The following is a 23078-nucleotide window of genomic DNA, read 5'->3' on the forward strand; positions in this document are numbered from 1 at the left end:
CGTAAGAGGCAAAGCGACAGGACTTTGTGGCTTAATTCTGCTGCACACCCCATGGAATAGAGTTATCTCATAATAGCTCCTTTGAAAAGTGATTTGATTGCTCTCGCAAGATCAGACACCCTTGGGAAGAGAAATTAGATAAATTTCTAATCGTATATTTGTTGACGAAGATCTGAAGGATAGGTATCCACCAAGGCATCCCAATAAAGGTTCTGCTGAAAAGAAGGAAGAGCCTTATCTTGAGACATAAAAAGTAGAGAGGCTTGGAAATAATATCGAGACTACTCGTATCTTCCCAAATTCTCTAGGAAGAAGTCTTTGATGATTCATGCACCGAAAAATTTATATTTTTGTAGATTAACTACAAATTATGGAGTTCCTGCCTAGAATGTATTGGCTCACAAGAGATCAATTCTGCCTGTTGAAAGACATGCTTAATTATGTAAGTATAGAAGCACTAAATTAGTACGCGCTCCATGTTACCCATCACCAGCTTACCTACAGAAAGACATGCTTATTGTTTGCATGTAAGCACCAAACCAGCAATGAATGGCTTGCATTTCATGTGAACATCTTCATCGCAAATACCATATCTTACCTGTTAAAAAAAAAAAGACCTGCTTAATGGGATTTACTATGCAGCACTGAACTAGCAAATTCTTCGCGTGCATTCCATGGTGACACCATTCTCATAGCCTGTAACCCACCATGAAGAAAGAACTATTGTTAAGACCTGACACCAGGGTTCCACCCTCCCAGTGTTGCTCCTTACAAAATTGACCTCACAAGATCATTGACGCCACAGTTATAGATTAAGAACAGTACAATTTATTCTCTATGCAGTCGCAGAATGGAAGCTGAGATAAAACACCACCTTACAAAGTTGTTCCCCCTTCCATCTCCATGCAAACTACATTAGTTTTTTCTTAGTTCACCAACTACCCAACTAAAAAGAGGTCCATCACTAGCTTGTCATAACGACCGCTAGGACTATTGACACATTAGGGAACATGCCATTCCATCTAAAAATTAACCTCCCTACATCTGAAGAAACCAGAAACACAAAAGGCTCTCTTAAACTATTTCATAAGTTCAACTACTATCGGGCATCTTGCTGCTGCTGTGGCTGGTGCGATATGTAAACCACTGGAGAAGGCAGCTAGGCAGTCTACAATGCTGTTCTAGCTGCCTGATCAATGGGCTTCCTGATGATCACCCCCTGCGCCTGTTATCTGCTGCTGTTGTGGTACATAGTAGTAGGGCATCGTGTTGGCAGGACCACCTATGGCTGGCAAACCAGCTCTCGCTATCCCAAATCCTTCTTCCTTCAATTCATCCCTCGGAACTATATCAACAAGGAAGTCAAATATGTCAGTCCTGGAGATGGCAGCAGCTATATCATTCTTCTGGAGTGTCCTCCTCTTGTTCTCTTCCGTATGCATCCACGATCTCAGCGTCAGCTCCAGTATGAACATCTCACATGCCTTCGCAAAGATCACAGGAGCCTCAGCTGAGATCATCCTGACATCCTCATCCGCTTTCATGATTTTCTTTATCCTGGCGAGAGGCAGGCTGTGGTTCTTGAAGTCATTGGCATGTTCTATCTCTAACATCTGTGTGGCCCAGAAGGACTGGAGCTGCTGATGTTGCTGCTGCTGATGATGATGATGAAGCTGTTGGATTTGCTGGTAAGCAAGCTGGTGTGGGTTTGTTTGTATGTTGGGTGATATGGCTCCAATCACCGCAGGAGCTCCGGTTACCATTGCAACAGATTGGTATGGAGGAGCAGCATATGCTGTTTGGGCAGCACAGGTTACAGCTCCCATTACAGGCTGAGACAGCTGAGCGGACCGTTCCATGGCCGGAGTGACCCCTAAATGTTTTGATTATGAGTTTTGGTCACATGACTGAAAAATATAGTACGATACTTAAAAATTTAAGATTATGAGCATTTCAAGATTTAGAGTCAAAAGGAACTAGTAGTTCAATGCTTGCCTAAATTAAGTGTGAAAATTTTACAATTTCATACTCTATAAAAGTTCAGCGGACAACCAAACCATGAGGAGTGCTAATAAATGTATTACATTTTCCCATTAGAACTATGTATTTATTTGAAAATGGTCAGCAATGAGGCTAGGATACATTTGCAACACCAGTAAGAAAAAAAAAGTACTATGGATTTTAATGATAATACAATTTTGCATCTTTTAGCCAGGGTTATACTATAAACTGGATCATGGCAGCACGTGCATTATTTGTTCCATAAGAGGTATTAAAACCAATATGACTTGCATGTAAAACATACTGTCCTACAGATAATCCTGTCAAAAGCACTTGATTTGAAATATAATAATAACTTGTGCAACATCAACTGGACGTAAAACATTATTCTTAGCTATCATCAACGACCTTTCTTTAGTACATTAAATATTAAACCATCAAGTGACCAAAGATAAAATACATTACTGCAGTATCCATATTCAGAACCCAAACCACTTAAACATCTTTCAAGCTTACAATGCAGTTATGAACATACTTTCCGAGCCCCCATTATCTAATGATTAAATTCTTCAGGAGTTATCTATATGTTAGAATGATGACAATTGCGAAAACAATAATGAAACTTGTCTTGCTTTGAATCATAATGATCTTCTAAATCTTGTGCACTACCTAACTTCACTAGTTGACAAGAGTTTTACTCATAAGGTCAAAAGAGTGCATACAGACATGGACTGGTTCGAGTTCCCAGACAAACGCATCAGAGGATAGATATTATAATTTAGAGAATACAGGATTCTGCGAGCCACATTCATGTACATGAGTTAAAATATTAGAATTTGAAAAACAGCTACGTTCGCTCGAAACGAGCAATAGCCACTTCTGCCAGATTAGGTGAAACTTATGTAGGACTTGTTTTACCCAACACTCCTGTACACAATGCTTGTAAGAGCTTCTAGTTGCATAATATTTTATTTGTTATAACCACCATAAATAATTTAATAGTGCCAAATAATATACCAAGTAAAACAAGAAAAATATTTGAAGTCTTTTAGATTAAAGTCTTAAAAGGATGTTTTCTTTTCCAAAATAAGCTATTCCAATAAGTCATGAAAAGGGAAACTGAAAAAATAACAAGATAACAATTAAAGAAATTTGAGCTTAAAAAACATATTCTGGTGCAGCCTCCTCGAAACTCTGTACTTACAAAAGTCATCAGCTCCTTAAACTTTTATAATCTTCTTGAATCATTCACCTTCAGATTTTAATAATCATATATTATTTCTAACAACCAGATCCTTTTCCAGTTGACATGGAAATCTTTGATTTCATATTCATTCAAGGATTTGAGCTTTTGAAATATCATGATTATTCTTATCATTCTTGCAAGTATCTTACTAAATTATGCAAGTTCAAGAAAATGCCAAATGATTAAATACGTGCTATACCATTCATCTATAAGAGTAGAGGTTATACCCAAACTGCAACAGCTATACTAAAACTTAAGTCGTGAGATACATTATGAAGTTATAGGAAAAGGCGATGGAACCAAGATTACAATAGAATAACAATGATCTTCAAGAACTAACTTGCATTTGAACCAAGAAATATGATAATCAATGCTATCATTTAAAAAGACAATTGAAAATATTTGGAGAAAAGGAAACAAACTTACATGGCCTTTGTCACCTTGGGAACAGCATATGATAAGAATATCATTTAGGCCCTGTTTGGACTCCAGAAGATCTTATCAGTCTGATAAGATCTTCCTGGTGAGGCTTTAAGTTTAACCAATACAATGGAATTTGGCTGGTTGAAAGACATTGGGAAAGCTGGGCAACAACTAATTCCTATGTTTGAGAAATAAGTTCGAACCATGTTGAAAATCATCCCTAAAAAATAGGATAGCTATATCTGGCTGCCCCATTCTCATTGAGTCACCCAGTTTCCTATGTATTTTTAAGAAAGAAGCCCCCTACTAGGAATATCTTATTGGACCATTAAGGTCTTTTGCCATCCAAACAGGCATTTATTGTAAAGTGGTGGGTTCAAAAGCAAGGTCCGCAATCTCGGTACTAGGTACTATATCGGTACCTTATCGGTTCGATACAATACAGTTCGGTACATCTTTGTACTGAAATAGCTCTCTAACTATTTTTCCAATTTTTATCTCGATATGCCTCGGTCCACACCAAAATACGGGCGGTACGGACTTGTACCGACTTAAAGATATGTTTCGTACCGATTCTCTTCTGGTAAAGGGTGGTACAGCAGACCTCGTTCACAAGTCTGGATAACAAATATGGTGAAATTTTTTAGGGCAATCATGTTGGAGCATTGATGAGTATCTAGTAATTACGCTTAAGACAATTGTGTTTCTGATCATGATGAGCATACATGAACTATCATCAGTAAGTATTTACTTTCTTTAAAATTCAACCCATGGTGCATTTGCTGACTGCAAAAAATTCAATATTTATTAAGACAATCTATATTTTGCAAATGATACAATGTTGATTTATTGGAAAAGGGACAAACTTAATTCTAAGTTGGAATTGTGAATGAAATTCCTCAGAGGAACAAGCTTTTCGAAATAGAAGAATCAGAAACAAAATATGCAATATTAGGAAAAATGAAAACAAATCGAGGCCCTGTCAAATTTGATAGCCAAAAGATACCAGATTTCAGTGGTTTATTAGCTCAGTCTAGTGAAAAGGAATATAGAAACAAATGAAGGCATATATAATTAACATTAGAGCAGAGATGATGACACAGAGAAAGGTGCTTCTGAGTATCATCTGACCAGTGCATTCTTTAGCTGTTTAAAGGATACTTTATGCTTGGAGTAATACTTATCGTGATTTTTTTATCAACATTCAACATTTTTCCTTAAAAAATCATTTTGAGTTAGTGCCATTACTAAACAAACATACTCCAAGAAACATAAAAAAAAGAAGGCCGAATGCACGAGGCCCCCACCATTGCAGGGTTTGAGAAGGGTAAGATATACACAGAAGTAAAGAATGCAACTAACAAATATATGTTCTCAAAAAAACTGCTGCTTCAAATCCTAACGAACTTTGTCACTTGACTGTGGGAACTCTATCAAACAGAAGAAGAGTATGACCAGATATGACAAGATACTAGTTTAGGGGAGTGACAAAGCATAAGAAACTAAACCAAGTAAAAAAATTATTGATGATTACAGGCTTTCATTTATGAAGATACAAATCAATAGAGACAGTAAGATACAGAAATTAAAAGAATAAGAAATAGGCTATTAGTCCATTACTAGATGCTAGGATGTAAGATAACTAATGCTTTGAAGTGTATATAATAAACTGTAGAATTTGAAGAAGGAAAATTTGGCCAGTTTTGGGATAAAAATGAAGTCACAAGCTCAAAGGTTGAGAATTATTTTACAGGATCAGTCAAGGAAAAATAATAAAGGACATGAGGGTAAATCTAGAAAAAAAATTTCAATAAGGAAATAGAAGTGATAGCATGCTTAGTTTTGCAAGAAAAAAATAAGTTAATGGGATTTGACAGTTGCATGGTATTCCATTGGAACATCTAGACTTCTTTTCTTTAATTTATTAAATGCACACTCAATAATCCCTCTATTTTTTATAAATAAAAAGGAGATCTAGAAGACCCATATCTGTTCAAAAGCTAAGTCAAACTGAGTACTGATTGAATCTTAAACCTTGCCCCGATATCTATTAAAAGGGGGGAAAAGGAGGTATATGATAAAGGATCACATGGTTAAGCATGCTCGCAAACACAAATAAGTAGTAGCATCTGTAATGTCACTTTCATGGGCACATTATGTTTCTACTGTCAAGGATGGAAATGTTCACAAGGATTGAGCCCAAAACCTGTAGACAACCAAAAACCTTCAAATTGCATCAATAGTTAGCCACATTCATCGTAAGCCTTAGCAGCAACATAAACTCATAAATCAAAGAGCGACATAAAAGAAAGGGAAAATAGAATAACCAGAGCAACATGTAAATTCATATTCTACAGAATGTTATCACTTATCTGAGTAAAAGAATTCTTAGACATGTCAAAATTCATCCTACCGCATAGCAAGATGAAGTTGTAATTCCCATGCCCCCTCGAAAAAAGTGATATCCTAAAAAACTCCCCGTGAAATTTATTTTATCCCACCAAAACATAATACACGTTATACAACAAAAAGTATTTGCATGTTATTTATGTTCATGCTGTATATTTTAGTATAGTAAAATAAAACATCTTTTGTGAAGTAACTTAAATTCTAATTTTGAGTCAGTTTGGTTTAAATTATCCCAGGTTTGTCCTAAATGACAACAAATAAAAGTTAATTTTCTTTTGAAAACTTATTCATTCAACTAACATTGACGATGATCATTTGGTGCTAATCAAACTACAAAAACATCAAGACTTCATGACATTGTGACATGTCACTTAGGCATGCTATGTGACATACAGATGAATTATTAACATACTTGCTTGTCTTATGATACATCCAGCATACAACTCTTAATGTTGTTGAAAGTTGTTCATCCCTATTAACTTTGGTTGCAAGTCTGAAGCCTAATAAACAACATTGATCCAGTCATTATCAGCTTAAGCTTTTGGGGTCAAATTCTTAGTTAACATGACATCGTAGCTTATTTTGCTGCACTTGAGTGGAACCACCCTTTTTCTTTGTCCCCCCCCCCCCCAGGCCAACAAAAAAAAAAAAAAGAAAGATGGGCGGGGTGGGTGGTGCTAATATATGTTTTTTGATCCATTCCCTATCATCTCAAACTTTTCGGTTCAAATGATAAGTTAACCGTAAAGCACTCTCAACCCCTAAAAATGCCTTACAATAATTAAATAGTTTATATTCTGCATTTATCACTGGCACTTTTTGGGGTCATGGTGTTCAAATGCATATGTTAGTTTTGTTTATTGCATGTCATTACAGACTGAGTAATTACATATAGGTACCTTTTTATTCATGACCCTTGTTTATGTTGCATTAAAAGCCCTAATATGCAAAAAACGTTTTACAGGAGAAAAGGAATTTGGGCCTCATGAGTCTTCATCTAATATTTGGAAAAATAAGGCTGCACTAATAATACCAATGTTATTGCTTGCCCATACAGCAATCCAAATTTCTGCCTCAGAGCATGCAGTTCTGACAAAAGCATTCACACATACTGCAAAGATTTTTGATAAAATAGACAATCAAGGATACCTACAGAAAACCAAGCAGCTCAATAGACATGTCCAAATTTCACTTTCCTCAATTAGCTCATTAAGAAACTCCGAGAGATACAAAACATCATTTAGATAAAACATCATTTAGATGGGTTCATCTCTCCTTAATCTCATCATTGACATTACAATTTACATCAGTCCATGCATCTTAGCAATTCTACACCTTCTACGCTCATTAACCTTTCATTCATAACCATTTTTTCCTTCAAATTAATGGGAAAAAAAATCCTGCAAGAATAATAGGGAATATAATTAATCTGGTTGGGATTGGGATAGCTGTGAAATGGCAATTGCCAAAGGAGATACTTATGAGTTTGGGAAATACTCTAGCAAAACCCAATCTATTAATTTTTGTTCCCAAAAGTAAACTGGCTCCACTATGCGATGCACCAATTCCTTATCATATGCCTCCTATCTAAATCTATCACCTTCCGGATGTTTCTTGATCATCTGTTTTCAACAAAATCCCCACCTAAAATATTTCCCCCTTTCTCTATTTACAGATTGGATTCACACCTTTCTTCTTCTTTCCAATATCTAACACATCTCTCTCTCGCATCCCCCCCATCTCTACTCACCTAACATCCCTCATGTTTGGTCAGCCTAACAGTTACCTTCTCTTCTTATCCAATTTCTCCTTAAAATTCTCTTAAATATTTCTCCTTGATGTCCCTTATTAAATTACCTTTAACAATGGCATGTTAGTTAATGGTTCAAGAAAACCCTCACCATACTATACCGAATCGAACGGTACAGGGCATATCATACCGTACAAGTTCGATACCGATACGCAGTAGGGGGGGCATACCGACACTCAGTATGTTGAACCGGCTCCTGTACCGGCCATACCGATACAGTAATAGGGTAGCATCAATATGGGGCTTGGTACCAAGATGGCTCACCTTGCGTGACATCCATCTAGCCAACTCTCTTTGTAATTCTTGTCCGGTATTTACTTGGTTTTCATTTCATTCTTATATTTTTCACTTGACTCAATTTGTGATATTTTATTTTTTATCTATTTTGTTGTATTTTTTAGTTTATCTACTTCTATCTAATACTTTGGAGTGTCGTTTTTTATTTTACTTTCTAGTTTGTATTTTATTTTCTATTTTTATAATTTATTTTCCCTTTCTTGAATTTGTTTTTTTAATTCAATTGATTTTTTTCTTTTAGTTATACATCTCGTTAATGTGATTCTTCATATTCCCCCTTCAAACATGGGCACATGCTCACTTGCAACTTTAACTTTATTTTGAAAAGAAAAAGGCATGTTGCAGGGACCACAATTTTGACATCAAAGAGTTTTACTCCTTCAGCAAATGTAACTAATGTGTTAGACCTATAAGCGTGTGTTGGTCTCCTTGGCCTACACATACTCTAGGCTAGTCACGTATCGGACTTGCTGGTTCAACCAGCTCCTTCACCTGTGGGTTTTTTTTTGGATGTTAGCTTCATCTCTTCCCCATCACCTTTCCTTTTTTATCATCTAACACCTCAATGCTAATGCCATCCAGACAACACCCTCAGCTGACATTTGATTCCAAGATCTTTAGAACCTTTTGATGTTTTGCCAACAACACACACCACTGCCATGAGCCCAATATCCTAATCTCAATCTTTCTCTACCTTATTTATTACTAGAGAGATAATATGCATTGACAATTGTTGCTCCATTGGCAGCCACAATAGTGGGAACATGGAGCTGCTAAGAGCTAGAATCAATGGCATCCTTCTATTTCCCTTTCTTTCTCTCTTTTTCTTACTAGAAATGGGGCCTTTGCTCGCTTAACTTCATCTTGTCATGGATGGCTGGTTTGACATCAACAGGAGCACAATCAGTGATCCAATAAAAAACCTCATATTTCCCCTTAGCACTTGGTCTCTTAGAAAGTTAGAATAGTCACTGTTACGACCTCCAAAGCCATCGTCCTCCACTACTGTTCTTCCCCTCCAACTCCTCCAAGGAGTTCATGACCATAGCAATCCTCAAACAAGTGCCAATCATCAAAGCATGTGAAGGCTGGGAACTGGCTGACCTCCAGAGCATAAGGTCAAGAAGTGCTTGCTCTCTTATTCTTCCATAAATTATCATGATTACGTTCAAAATCAAACAGGAGCTGAATAGACTCAATGTTCCAGTGAAATCATCCCAAAAGATGATACAAACTGGTCTTTCAATCCAGTAGGCCATTACTGAGGTTGGTTCTCTTTTCTTTCTTTTTTTTAATACTCAAAGGACAACAAGAATGAGGTCCATGGAACCATCAGCCAATTGAAGCATCTACAAGTGAATCAAAAGTTTAATATGCTTGAAGAGCTGACCTAAACCCATCCAAATAAAATGATGTTTTGATGGCTTAAATTTAGATTTTGAAAAATACATAATTAGGCTTCATTAATTACAAGGTGTGGTCCTCTGGTAATTTAATATGTTATATATCATTGCACTTTTTGTAAGCAATAATGTACTTATATATCACACAAATATGAATTTATAATACAGTTAACAAAATCTTATCGCAGAAGATTGAGGCATTAAATTTTAAGCTCCTTTGTCAGATAAAAAGCACTTTCCATCTATGTCAGATCATAAATTAATTCTCATATGCATTGTGGACTTGATGTCAAGTTCAAATTTTACAACTATGACCCAGTTTCTTTTAAAAGGTGATAAGATGGAGTAATGTGAAGGCCTCAAAAGTTTATGAAGGCAGTTCAAGCATAACCAAATTCTCAAAAGCCTATACCTCCTACCCAGTTATTGATGCTTCCAGCACATACATTCCAGATTCTTCTAAACCTGGAAATCCCCTCTTTAAAATTCTAACATAATAACATCAGTGCCAAAGTGCTCTGTGTTACTTTTTTTAAGACATGGATGACCGCATGCTAACCACAAGGAAAATTTCAATCAGCAAATTGGATGGACTTCTAAAAGGCATGTTCAAGAAGTGAAAAGCATGATGCATGCAATATTAAGGTTTCTTTATCTTCATAATGTAGATTACACAGTTTCCATCCAAATCGATTCCACTTTTAAGCACCAGATATCTCAGCAAAAATTGTTAACACCTAACAGCTTAACTCAATAAGCAAAGGAATCAAATCAACTCAAAATTTCAATAAGATAAAACAATAGCATACAACCAATTTCCTCAAAACTTTAGGTTCCACAACAGCCAATTCTCAGCAATCGGAATTATGAAATCTCAATTCCCATGGAAAAAGCACAACCAAAACCTGATCAGAACGTAATCATAGACAAACAAACAACTACATGCAAGTAATGAGGTAGAAATAAAACCATTATGAGCTTATCCATAATTGAAATGGTGGAAAACAGATGAGGTTTTGACCTAGTCAAGCCCTGAGCGTCCACACGTTTTTTGGCTCTACAAATTCAAAACATGGTGTCGTGGTTAGTTACAATAGAAGTCCAAAACAGAAGCGTCTTTTGGTTTTTGAAAGACTCCTGAAAGCTTGCTATCTTCTCTCCTCTAAGACTCTATAAAAAGCAAGCCTCTACACAAGTTTAAAGGGTGACTCATTGAATCAACAGTGATTCATATATAGAGAGTTAGAGAGAGATACAGTGAGTGGGAAAGTCTTCACCACTAAGGGATCATCTCTAGAGGGATTGTCATCGGGGTAACCATTCTCGGCCCGGGAACTTGAAGGGTGGAATCAACAAGAAGACTCTAGTAGCCTTCTAAAAGGAGACGTGCAAAGAAGATCTTGGTCGTGATCGTGGGCTGTAAGATAAACAAGAGATCCAGGTAATTTCAATATTCCGCTGCATAAGGTAAACGCTGTGATCTTTTGTTTGCTATTTAACATTGGTATTAGAGCCACGATCTACTTGTTTTTGCCCTCATGGATGTGATTTCATAATTTTCTATGCCATCATTTGCATGTTGGATGAGTTCGCAATGAAAAATTTGCATAACTTATATATTCGGATTTCTCATTTGAGGTTCCATTATGGCATGTTTTTGGTTAAACTCTTTACATGTTTATGTTCCTTATGATGTCAGTAACATGATAGTAAAATATCTTGAAGTTTCGTGCTCCATAGAGGGAGAAATTTGAAACACTAATTTTTGATTGCTCATACGAGGCCGAATGTTTCAGACTATTTTTAAAATGATAAACATCATTTATTGAAACAATTGATTTGATGGTTTGATAGAGGATTTCAAGAGCTTTAAAACGACATATCATATGCGTAATTTCAACTTGAATTGAGTAAGTTATGGCTGATAGAATATGTGGTCGAGATAAGGCAAAACCAAAAAAAAACATGGGGCTGGAGGTTGAAGATGATGAACAGTGCCATACAGCGCCCACGCTCGTCTAAGGCGCGTGCCCAAGTGGGAGAGCGGACATCATAAGTTGTGGCAACTATTGAAAACTTGTGCCTGCAGATAAAAACAAAAATTCCTATTGCTGGGACTCGAACTAGAGTCTCTCGAGTGAGAGCCGAGTACCAAACCAACTAGACTACAACAGATTACATAATAATATTTCCATGGTGGAAAACAGATGAGGTTTTGACCTAGTCAAGCCCTGAGCGTCCACACGTTTTTTGGCTCTACAAATTCAAAACGTGGTGTCGTGGTTAGTTACAATAGAAGTCCAAAACAGAAGCGTCTTTTGGTTTTTGAAAGACTCCTGAAAGCTTGCTATCTCCTCTCCTCTAAGACTCTATAAAAAGCGAGCCTCTACACAAGTTTAAAGGGCGAGTCATTGAATCAACAGTGATTCATATATAGAGAGTTAGAGAGAGATACAGTGAGTGGGAAAGTCTTCACCACTAAGGGATCATCTCTAGAGGGATTGTCATCGGGGTAACCATTCTCGGCCCGGGAACTTGAAGGGTGGAATCAACAAGAAGACTCTAGTAGCCTTCTAAAAGGAGACGTGCAAAGAAGATCTTGGTCGTGATCGTGGGCTGTAAGATAAACAAGAGATCCAGGTAATTTCAATATTCCGCTGCATAAGGTAAACGCTGTGATCTTTTGTTTGCTATTTAACATTGGTATTAGAGCCACGATCTACTTGTTTTTGCCCTCATGGATGTGATTTCATGATTTTCTATGCCATCATTTGCATGTTGGATGAGTTCGCAATGAAAAATTTGCATAACTTATATATTCGGATTTCTCATTTGAGGTTCCATTATGGCATGTTTTTGGTTAAACTCTTTACATGTTTATGTTCCTTATGATGTCAGTAACATGATAGTAAAATATCTTGAAGTTTCGTGCTCCATAGAGGGAGAAATTTGAAACACTAATTTTTGATTGCTCATACGAGGCCGAATGTTTCAGACTATTTTTAAAATGATAAACATCATTTATTGAAACAATTGATTTGATGGTTTGATAGAGGATTTCAAGAGCTTTAAAACGACATATCATATGCGTAATTTCAACTTGAATTGAGTAAGTTATGGCTGATAGAATATGTGGTCGAGATAAGGCAAAACCAAAAAAAAACATGGGGCTGGAGGTTGAAGATGATGAACAGTGCCATACAGCGCCCACGCTCGTCTAAGGCGCGTGCCCAAGTGGGAGAGCGGACATCATAAGTTGTGGCAACTATTGAAAACTTGTGCCTGCAGATAAAAACAAAAATTCCTATTGCTGGGACTCGAACTAGAGTCTCTCGAGTGAGAGCCGAGTACCAAACCAACTAGACTACAACAGATTACATAATAATATTTTTTGGAAGGTTAAAATGTAGGTTGACAACTTGTGCTCATCAACCCCCAAAATAATAATTAAAAAATTAAAAAAGTGCACCAAAAAATATTATTGACCTCCAGAGATCAATATCATGGCATGAATCTTCTAGTTTGACTTAGTTAGCTATTTCCATGATTGAAATAACATGTTTATCGTATATGTTTTGAGTTGAATTACACAATTGAATACATTATTGTACTTATTGGCTTAATATGTTATGTCATCAAAATATGATCGTTTTTTGGATGCAATCAATGTGCAATTTTGATGTATACAAGAACATATTTTTTTTTTACATTATGGATTAAATTGGTTGATTCCTCCTTAAGTGTGATAAGAAACTCAATTAGATGTAGTGTTCTAACTTACATAGTGAGAGATGATTACTAGCTTTGCACAATTTTTGATCTCATTACGTTAGAAAGAATATCATGGTCTGATTTGGAGTTAAAATGTTAAATGTGTGCTAATGTCAACCTCGTGCATTGAATGGCCACTAAGAACGTTGTTGCTGACCTTACTAAAGGAGAGAAACTAGATGAAACCAATTATGATATGTGGCACAGGAAGATCCAATATCTCCTTAAGGAGCAGGAAGTCTTAGAGACTTTGACTCATAGCATGAGCCAACCTGAAGATGGAAATACTACTCAGCATTGCCGTGATATGGATGTCCACCATGCTTGGGCTAAGAAGGATCGGTGCACACGCTTTACTATGCTTAGCAGCATGCACAACGATCTGATTGGGCAGTTTGAAAACTTCTCAACAGCCCAAGATATGTGGAACCAACTGAAGATTGCCTATAGAGGGACATCAGCAACTAGGTTGTGTGCTCTTACTCTGAAGTTTGAGTAGTATGTAATGGACTCAAGGCACTCGATGGTTGAGCATTGGAGGACTATATCCGCTTTGATCCACGACCTAAAGGCTGCCGGCAATAATCTCACTGATGAACAACAGGTTACAACAGTGATACGAACTTTGCCTGAGTCCACTTGGGGGCAGATGAAGCTTGTTCTCACACATAACGAGAACATTAAGACTTTTGCTGATATATCTTGCCACCTTGAGCTAGAGGCAGAGCGTCGTGAGGCACACCGTGTAACTCTGCTTGTTGCTCAAGAAGGGCAGCGCAAGGCATTTGGGCCTAAGCGCAAAGGCAGTGGGAGATTCTCTAGAAAGACAAAAGGTCTTGGGCCCAAAGATGGAAGGACTGCAAAGCGCCACCGAGGCAAGCATGCTGGCAAGAAAGATAAGTCCAAGATGAAGTGCTATAACTGTGGAAAAATGGGTCATTTCACTAGTGAGTGCACTGAGACGAAGAAGGTATTCACTAAACACAACTCTCTCATTACATTTGTATGTTCGCATGTGCTTGTTGCTCACCCGATCCCTGATTGAATTGTAGACTCAGGAGCAACCAAACATGTAGCTCGAGATCGAGTTGGGTTCGTAGATTATAGACGGATACCAGCGGGTACACAGTATGTTATATTGGATAACGGAAGTCGAGAAGTACTTGGGGTTGGCACCTACCAGCTCAAGATGCGTCTAGGGCGCTTGTTGCTTCTCCATGATGTGCTCTATGCACCTGGTGTTCAATGTAATCTGTTTTCAGTTATTGCTATGCTAGAACTTGGTTTTAGTTTTCATTTTGATGGCACTCAATTGGATTTTTATTTGGATAAGACTTTGTATGAACATGGCTATCTTTCAAATGGTTTATTTAATTGGATTTGGATAATTCATCTTTTTCTCTCATAGTTGTTAATGATGATGATGTTGTTTCTGAATCTTTGAAATGGCATGCTAGACTAGGACACATAGGAAAAGATAAAATGGTTAGACTAGCTAAAGAAGGCCTATTGGGGACTCTCGCTAATGTAAGCCTACCTATGTGTGAACCATGTCTAGCTGGGAAAACCTGCAGGAAGCCTTTTGGAAAGGCATGTAGGGCATCTCGTCCTTTAGAGCTGGTTCATTCAGAAATTTGTGGACCTATGAATGTAAAGACGCGCCATGGCGCCTTTTATTTCCTTACCTTTATAGACGACTACTCATGCTTCAGTTATGTCTATCTGATCTCCCATCGCTTTGAGGCTTTGAAATGCTTCAAACGCTTCGTAGCTGAGGTTGAGAATTTGAAAATTCTTTGAACAGATCGAGGTCGTGAATATTTGTTAAATCAGTTTCACAGATTTTGTGAGGAGAAAGGGATACGCAAGCAATTAACAATCCCTAGAACTCCACAACAACATGAAGTAGCAAAAAAAAGGAATCACATGTTACTGGATATAGCTAGGTTGATGATGGCCCAAGCTAACCTCCCAATATCCTTCTGGGGAGATGCTCTCTTAATTGCAGCCTACATCCTTAACTGTGTGCCTTCCAAGTCAGTTCCAAGTACCCCATATGAGTTATGGAATGGCACAAAACCTAGTTTGGAACATTTGCGGCCTTGGGGTTCTACAGGATATGTTCATAACACCTCTCACAAACTTGGTCCTAAAGCTAATAAGCAAATCTTTATAAGATATTCAGAAAGCTCAAAAGGATATGTAATGTATGGTGAACATCCTGACGGTGGAATGACTGAGATAGAATCACGTGATGTCACATTCATTGAGAATGATTTTTCCAATATTGGTGAAGTAAATAAAACTCTTGAACTTTGTGAGTTGCAAGAACTTGAAGGAGTTGCACCATCTTATCGTGAGGATAAAGAAACGCAATCTCATCCTGAAATTGCCAAAGATAGTAGGAGTGACTCACCAGTTAGTGGGAGTGTACCACAAGAGAGTGTCCCACAAAGAGAGTGGAAGTATTCCCCATCGTTGTTTTGAGATTGAAGGGGAGTTTTTCATATGTACTCCGTCTGACTTTGATGAGCCCGCTTCTTATAAAGCATTGACTTCGCCCATTTCGAATGAATGGTTGGCTGCTATGAAAGATGAGATTAGTTCTACAGAAAGGAACTAAGTAAGGGAATTGGTTGATCTTCTGCCTAGGCGCAAGACCATAGGGAACAAGTGGGTCCTAAAGGTCAAGCGAAAGGCAGATAGATCGATTGACAAGCGTAAGGCACGTCTCACGGCTAAATGCTATACCCCAAGGGAAGGTATAGATTATGATGAAACATTCCCCCCGGTGGTGAGATTTGCTTCAATTCGCCTTATTCTAGCTATTGTTGCACATCTAGATTTGAAACTCTTTCAAATGGATGTGAAGACTGCATTTCTCAATGGAGAACTAGACGAAGAGATCTATATGAATCAACTTGTTGGATCTGAGGTTCAGGGGCAAGAGTGCAAAGTATGCTGCTTTAAACGTTCCATTTATAGCCTTAAACAGTCGTCTGGACAGTGGTACTTCAAATTTCATCATGCCATTGTTTTGATTGGCTTTGAAATGTTGGAAGAAGACTATTGTGTGTATGTCAAACATGCAGAAAAGAACTTCTTGATTCTATCTCTATATGTGGATGACATCTTGTTAGCTGGAAATGACATGGAGATGATTGTCACCACAAAAGTGTTATTGTCCTCTACTTTTGAGATGAAGAACATGGGTGAAGCAAATTATGTGCTTGGAGTAAAGATCCTAAGAGATCGATCTAGAAGGCTCCTTGGTTTGTCCCAAGAGACTTACATCAAGAAAGTCTTAGAGCAATTCCGTATGCATAACTCCAAACCTATAGATACTCCAATTGAGAAGGGTTATGCTTTAAGTCTTGAACATTGCCCTAAGAATGATGAGGAAAAGAATAAAATGGCAAAAATTCCTTATGCGAGTATAATTGGGAGGCTGATATACGCTATGATGTGTACACGACAAGACATTTGCTTTACAGTAGGCATGGTCAATCATTACCAGAATAACCCAGGACCTGCTCATTAGCAAGCAATTAAAAGGATCTTCCGATACCTTCGTGGGACTTCGGATCTCGTGCTTTGCTATCAGGGTGGAGACTTGAGATTAAGAGGCTATAGTGATGCTGATTGGGCCAGTGATAAAGATGAGTGAAAGTCCACCACCAGTTATGCATTTCTACTCAATGGAGGGGCTATCTCTTAGTGTAGTAAGAAATAATCTTGCATCGCGTTGTCCACAATGGAGCCTGAGTATGTTACATGTTCAGCAGCTGTACAAGAAGCCGTTTGGTTGAGGAGATTCTTTCAGTGCTTAGAGATTACAACCATTGCAGATGATGTTGTTAAGATATATAGTGATAGCATGGCAGCTCTGGCATATGCCAAGGTTTCCAAGTATAATGGCAGAACCAAACACATAGATATGCATTTTCACTACATCTGTGATGTTGTTGCACGAGGGGAGGTAGTCCTACAACACATCTCAACTAGCAAGATGATAGTTGACCCCCTTACTAAGGCTACAGCTAGAGGTGTTTTCAAACTCATGTAAGGAGTTTGGGACTTTATAGGATTTGACGTATAGTAGTGATACCTTGTTGGACATTGTAATCATTAGTATCTTTTGCATAAATGAAATTGTGCTTCTATTTGTGATTTGATTGATACTATAGCACACATGAATTTGATGATGTGTCACCAGGCTAAGATCAGTCCACTCACATGGATGATCACCTTAGCGCTTGAATAGCGAGTAGCCGAGTAGGATGAGACAATATAATTACTTAGGCGCTTGAAAGCGAGCAAGTAATTATCTTGATGCTCAAGGAGCATGCAAGATGAATCAAGAGAATGTCACCTTAGTTGAGCTAAGATGAGACTATTGATAGTCATACATGAAGTACTCACACAACTTCATGAAGCCTGAATAAAGTCGAATATGAGATCTTAGACAGGTGCTTGAAGAGCGACTGTGATAAGAAACTCAAGTTAGGGCGCCTTTATGGTGGCTAGACTAAGATTCGTACAGCATATGAGCATGACAAGCCCAATTAAGTAGGAGCTTTGTTGTAGCATACATTTCATACTATATGTGCTATGGACGACCAATTGAGGGAGTGACAAGATAAATCCCTGCTCTGTCACTATGTGAGCCCTAATAGACCAATAAAGGGTCTATTCTGTGCCCTTTCTAACTTGGAACTATGTTATGAAGTGGATACTCGATGTCGCTATTTTAGCATATTTTTTTTCTAGAGCTATGAGTAAATACAGTCTCACGGAGCATGTCTATGAAAGCAGTCAAGTAAAAATGGATTGACATGAGTGTCTGAGGAAGACTGTTTGGATTCACACTGTTATGGCTTATAGCCCGGGCGATTATATCATTTTGTTTTGGTATAATCCTAAGCATAGGTGATATAGGTTTAGTATTGTTTTTGAGCTATAAACTCATGAGGAATTAAAGATGCTCGACCTGATGTGATTAAATAGTTGGGGCATAAACGAGATATTTTGAGTGATGTGCTATGTTAGTAAAATGATAACTTAATATGGCACTCCTACCATATCCTTTCTCGTCAGGTCGCACGCTTCATTTTCTGCATGAAAGGATGATCAAATTAGAGATCCAGTGAAGACAGTTTACATAGATGACACCCAATGTGGACTAGTGGGAGATGTTGAAAATAGATGAGGTTTTGACCTAGTCAAACCCTGAGCGTCCACATGTTTTTTGACTCTACAAATTCAAAACATGGTATCGTGGTTAGTTACAATAGAAGGAGTCCAAAACAGAAGCGTCTTTTGGTTTTTGAAAGACTCCTGAAAGGTTGCTATCTCCTCTCCTCTAAGGCTCTATAAAAAGAGAGCCTCTACACAAGTTTAAAGGGTGAGTCATTGAATCAACAGTGATTCATATATAGAGAGTTAGAGAGAGATACAGTGAGTGAGAAAATCTCTAGAGGGATCGTCATTGGGGTAACCATTCTCGGCCCCAGAAACTTGAAGGGTGGAATCAACAAGAAGACTCTAGTAGCCTTCTAAAAGCAGACGTGCACAGGAGATCTTGGTCATGATCATGTGGTGATCGTGGGCTGTAAGATAAGCAAGAGATCCAGATAATTTCAATGTTACGCTGCATAAGGTAAACGTTGTGATCTTTTGTTTACTATTTAACAGAAATAAAATAGAGAATAATATAAAAAATAAGTTAGTCAGGTTAAATGCAACCAAAAACAGTTGGCAATCCCACTCCATCCATGAACCTTGATCGAGTCACCTCTAAGATTAAAAACCCAACACTAGATCTCAACTAATTCCTCACAGATCAAAGAGAAAACACCAAAATCCTTTACCATTAATCCTACAAAAAGTTCTTATTAAAGTCTGGACATTTTTTTTCAAGTAATGCCACAGCCAATCAATGCCGAGCAGAGGAAGATCCAAACAAAAGAAAACTTCCTCTGATAGCGACAAATTCTTGATAACAAAAATAATAATAGTAATAATAACAGTAAAATTAGTTGAAATAATAATAAGCTTAGATAGAACCCCACATTACAACTTTACAGGGCAGAAGCTAAACAGATGCCAATTCAAACATGAACTTTCATTCAAATAAAACTTCTTCAATGTGATCCATGAAAATTAATATTCTTGCTGTACAAGTTTACAAACTACAATTTTGAAGTACGATAAAAATGAGGACATGGTAATAAGAAATGAATGTTTAAGCACAACTGAGTGAGAGGAGGTGACAAGAGGTGGCTTTTCTAGGGTGAAAGGAGAGGGATTAGTTTAGGGAAGTGTTCATTTGACGAATTTGGGGAAGGGCTTTTCATATGACTTGAATTTTCAGGTCAGGCCAGTTCATGCTCAGATAGTGTCGGGTATATTTTGGCTTGGCTCAAATTAGACCTAGGTAATATGCAGATGTAGTCAAGTCAGAATTCACCATACCCAAACCTGACCCAAGATTTGAAAACAGGTACAGGCTTTTAGTCCCAACATGAGCCACGGTTATTAAAAAATAGTTTGAGCCAGGTCTGACCAGGTTGGTTGATGGTTTGACCCAACCCATTTCAGCCCTAGATCCAACTTGCTTATCTATTCTGCTCTGTCCAAGAACTAAATTGTATGATTGATCAAAACCCCACATCAAATTTCCTACCACTAGCTGAAGACACCTGTGAATCACCACTATACATTGCAAAAAGGAGTCCTAATATATCCAACTATGGCATTCAAATCGACCAATTTAATCACAATTAAACAGCCAAAGATCCAAATCTCTACTATCAGCAAGGTGGTAAATTTTCAGGCTACTTGTACGAATTTTCTCAGGGAGAAAAAAAATGGAGCCGTGAAGGTTTGAACCAAATGAAAAAACCTATGACAAAGCAGCACAAAATGGGGCATATCAAAATTATCGGGCTCAACTGAATTGATCAAATCTATAAAATGAACTCAAAGAGAAGTGATGAAACTTCAATATCATTCTATATAAAAGCTGTTGGTAGAAGTATAAATGAAAATACCTATGATAAAGCAGCACAAGACAGGGTGGATCAAAATTCTCTGCCACAACTGAGTTGATCAAATCTATAAAATAAACAAAAAGAGAAGTGATTAGACTTTGTTGACAATTTGTTACAAAAGCTGACAGTGGTACAAATATAATCCCTGATCACATTCTCCAATATCCTAAAACCGCCTTCAAAAACCAAATTGTGAACTTGTAATCCCTCATCAAAAATCCAAGTTTTCATAGAAATGTCGACAAAAGAATCATACTCCAATGCCAGCACATTTGAATAGATGAGTACAAGCTAGCAAGCTCCTAATATAATCAACAAAAATCCCAGGAAAATAAAGGCAAGACCTAAAACACCACACTTCCAGATGAAAGAACAGAACCACCACATCAGATTCCACATACGGTCCATTCAAACCCTAGAAATCAACAGATACATTGTGGAACCATGCGAAATCCGCCACAAAAACACCAACAACCAAAAACAAAATCAGACAGGACGGACAACAAAGTATACCAATAGATTTTGCTGCACATATTTTAAAATTCTGATAACGGATTTTGAAAATAAAAAACAGAACTACATTTTAATGCGTCTCTTTTTATCTCCATCAGAAAGCACCAACTGAAAACGATACCAAAGGTACCTGAGAAATTTTGAAGTACAAAATTCGAATTAACAGACAAAAACAGAGAACTAGGGAGAGAAAAGCATATGAATCGATTTTGAAAACGAAAATCTTAAAAAGAACTACAATGCCAAGCTTTTTCTTTTCTTTTCTTGATCAGAAAACGAAACGAAAAAACGCATACAACAAATGACACCAAAAGCACCTAAGAAATAAGAAGCAGAAACTTCGAACTAGTAGAGAAATAAAGCTAAAAAATTGGGTTTTTTTTTACTATTTTTACCTGCGAGAAGACGAACGGCTCCAATGGCTCCCTTGGAAACTCTGAGCAGGGAGCGAAGAGAGAAATCAAGAAAACAGGGAGAGAGGGGGGAGGGAAAAAGAAGCGGGGAATAGGGTGCGGGGGCCACGTGTATGGTGGGGCCAATGACGTTCTTTGTACGTGGAAACATCTGATTGGCCGGATGCTGTCTGGGATAAAGACGTTGTGCTGGAGGGTAATTTTGTGAATTTTGGACAGTCCAGGGGTGTCTGCCTTTCTTGGTGGCTGTTCAGTTGATGACAGCTGGGGAAGAAGTCGGAAAACGGCTGTTAAGTTGCAATAACAGTGGCAATAGTGCGTGGATAACTATCAAGGTTTTAGGGTGACATTAGTTCACACAGAAGATTCCATGGGTCTCTATGCATTATTATTATTTTTTTTTATCAAAGGGCCACTTACACGACCCTAGAATAGAACCCTAGAATTGACAAACCGACCAGCATCGGACACAAGAATATCCTCTCTTTTTTGTTGATAAATTAGATAAATTGAACAAAAAACAAGTATAAGTAGATCCATAGGAATCAAAAAAAGAAAAGAAAAAAACTAACAATAGAACAAGAAGTTTCTTCAATGTTTAGGATAACGATGTCGTCTCTCTAGCACAGCTCCACTATGCATGATCAGCCACAAATGATGCCAACCAGTCAATTGCCCTCTCTATCTCTAGGTATTACCAGCTTCTTAGCAGCACCCCTCGTCTATAAATCCTCTCATGCCATAAGGAGAATTTTGTGTGCATGAGATAGGTACCCATAGATGTTGCTTGTATGTGTTTTGTTTGTTTAACACTCTTTTGTATGCCTGTGGGCCACTCAATTAGATGGCAAACATGTCAAGTGGATAAAGTTGGAACAAAGTCTGTAGGTGGTTTTTGCTTTATAGCTGTATGGATAACTATTAGAATGAGGAAAATGTTTTGGGGTGCCCATGATGCACACCAAAATAGTTTTTATGGGTCTCCATTGTCATTGGGTTATTAGCTACTCAGCACCCCTCCCAAACAAAACAAACCCATGCTATGAGGAAGTCCTTGTGTGGAGGGTAAAGGGGCCCCATAGCACATTCATTAGCGATTCGTTTGCTTAACACCCTCTTTTATCCCTGGTGGGCCACACAATGAGGTGGCAACGGAACCATTTCGATGAATCCGGAATAACGTCTCTAAGTGGTTTCGTCATGACACTAGCTTAGCATGGATTAGGAGACTAAAGACTTCTTAGGGTCTACTATTCTTCTTTACATTTTGTTGTTCTCTATCTACAGGCCTCTTGTCCAAAGAAGCATGAGGAGGAAAACAAAGAAAAGAATGAGGTGTCCCTCCACTTTTAAACTAGCTAGGACAAACTACAATAATATAAGCTCACATCATCCCACAACTAAACAAACATTAATTACCAACAGGTTATAAATTTGTTTAACTATTTACGCAATAAAATATTATTTTCAAATTAATATATAGATCTATTTGTTTGCAGCTAGCAGCAATTTGTAGTAATAAAATTAATTATAACAACTATAATTGTGTATGTAATAGCCCAGCCCTTGGGTTAATGGACCGGCCTGAGACCATAGTCTGTAGAGTGAGATCACGCCCTGTTGTGAAGCATAAAGATGAATAGGCTTGGCAATGCTCTCAGTTCTCTCTAAGAGGTGGGTCTATGCCTGTATATATAATAAAGTTGGTTACAACAGATTCAGAAGATTACAATTCAAAAA

At 37.7% G+C, this 23078-nt stretch overlaps 1 pseudogene; it reads right to left on the reverse strand.

Annotated features, from left to right (window-relative positions):
* Window positions 1-805: 805 nt before the first annotated feature.
* LOC103720163 lies at window positions 806-21383 on the reverse strand (annotated as a pseudogene).
* Window positions 21384-23078: the final 1695 nt, after the last annotated feature.

This window comes from Phoenix dactylifera, unplaced genomic scaffold (genome assembly GCF_009389715.1).
Source record: "Phoenix dactylifera cultivar Barhee BC4 unplaced genomic scaffold, palm_55x_up_171113_PBpolish2nd_filt_p 000510F, whole genome shotgun sequence".
In the NCBI taxonomy this organism is placed as follows: Eukaryota; Viridiplantae; Streptophyta; class Magnoliopsida; order Arecales; family Arecaceae; genus Phoenix; species Phoenix dactylifera.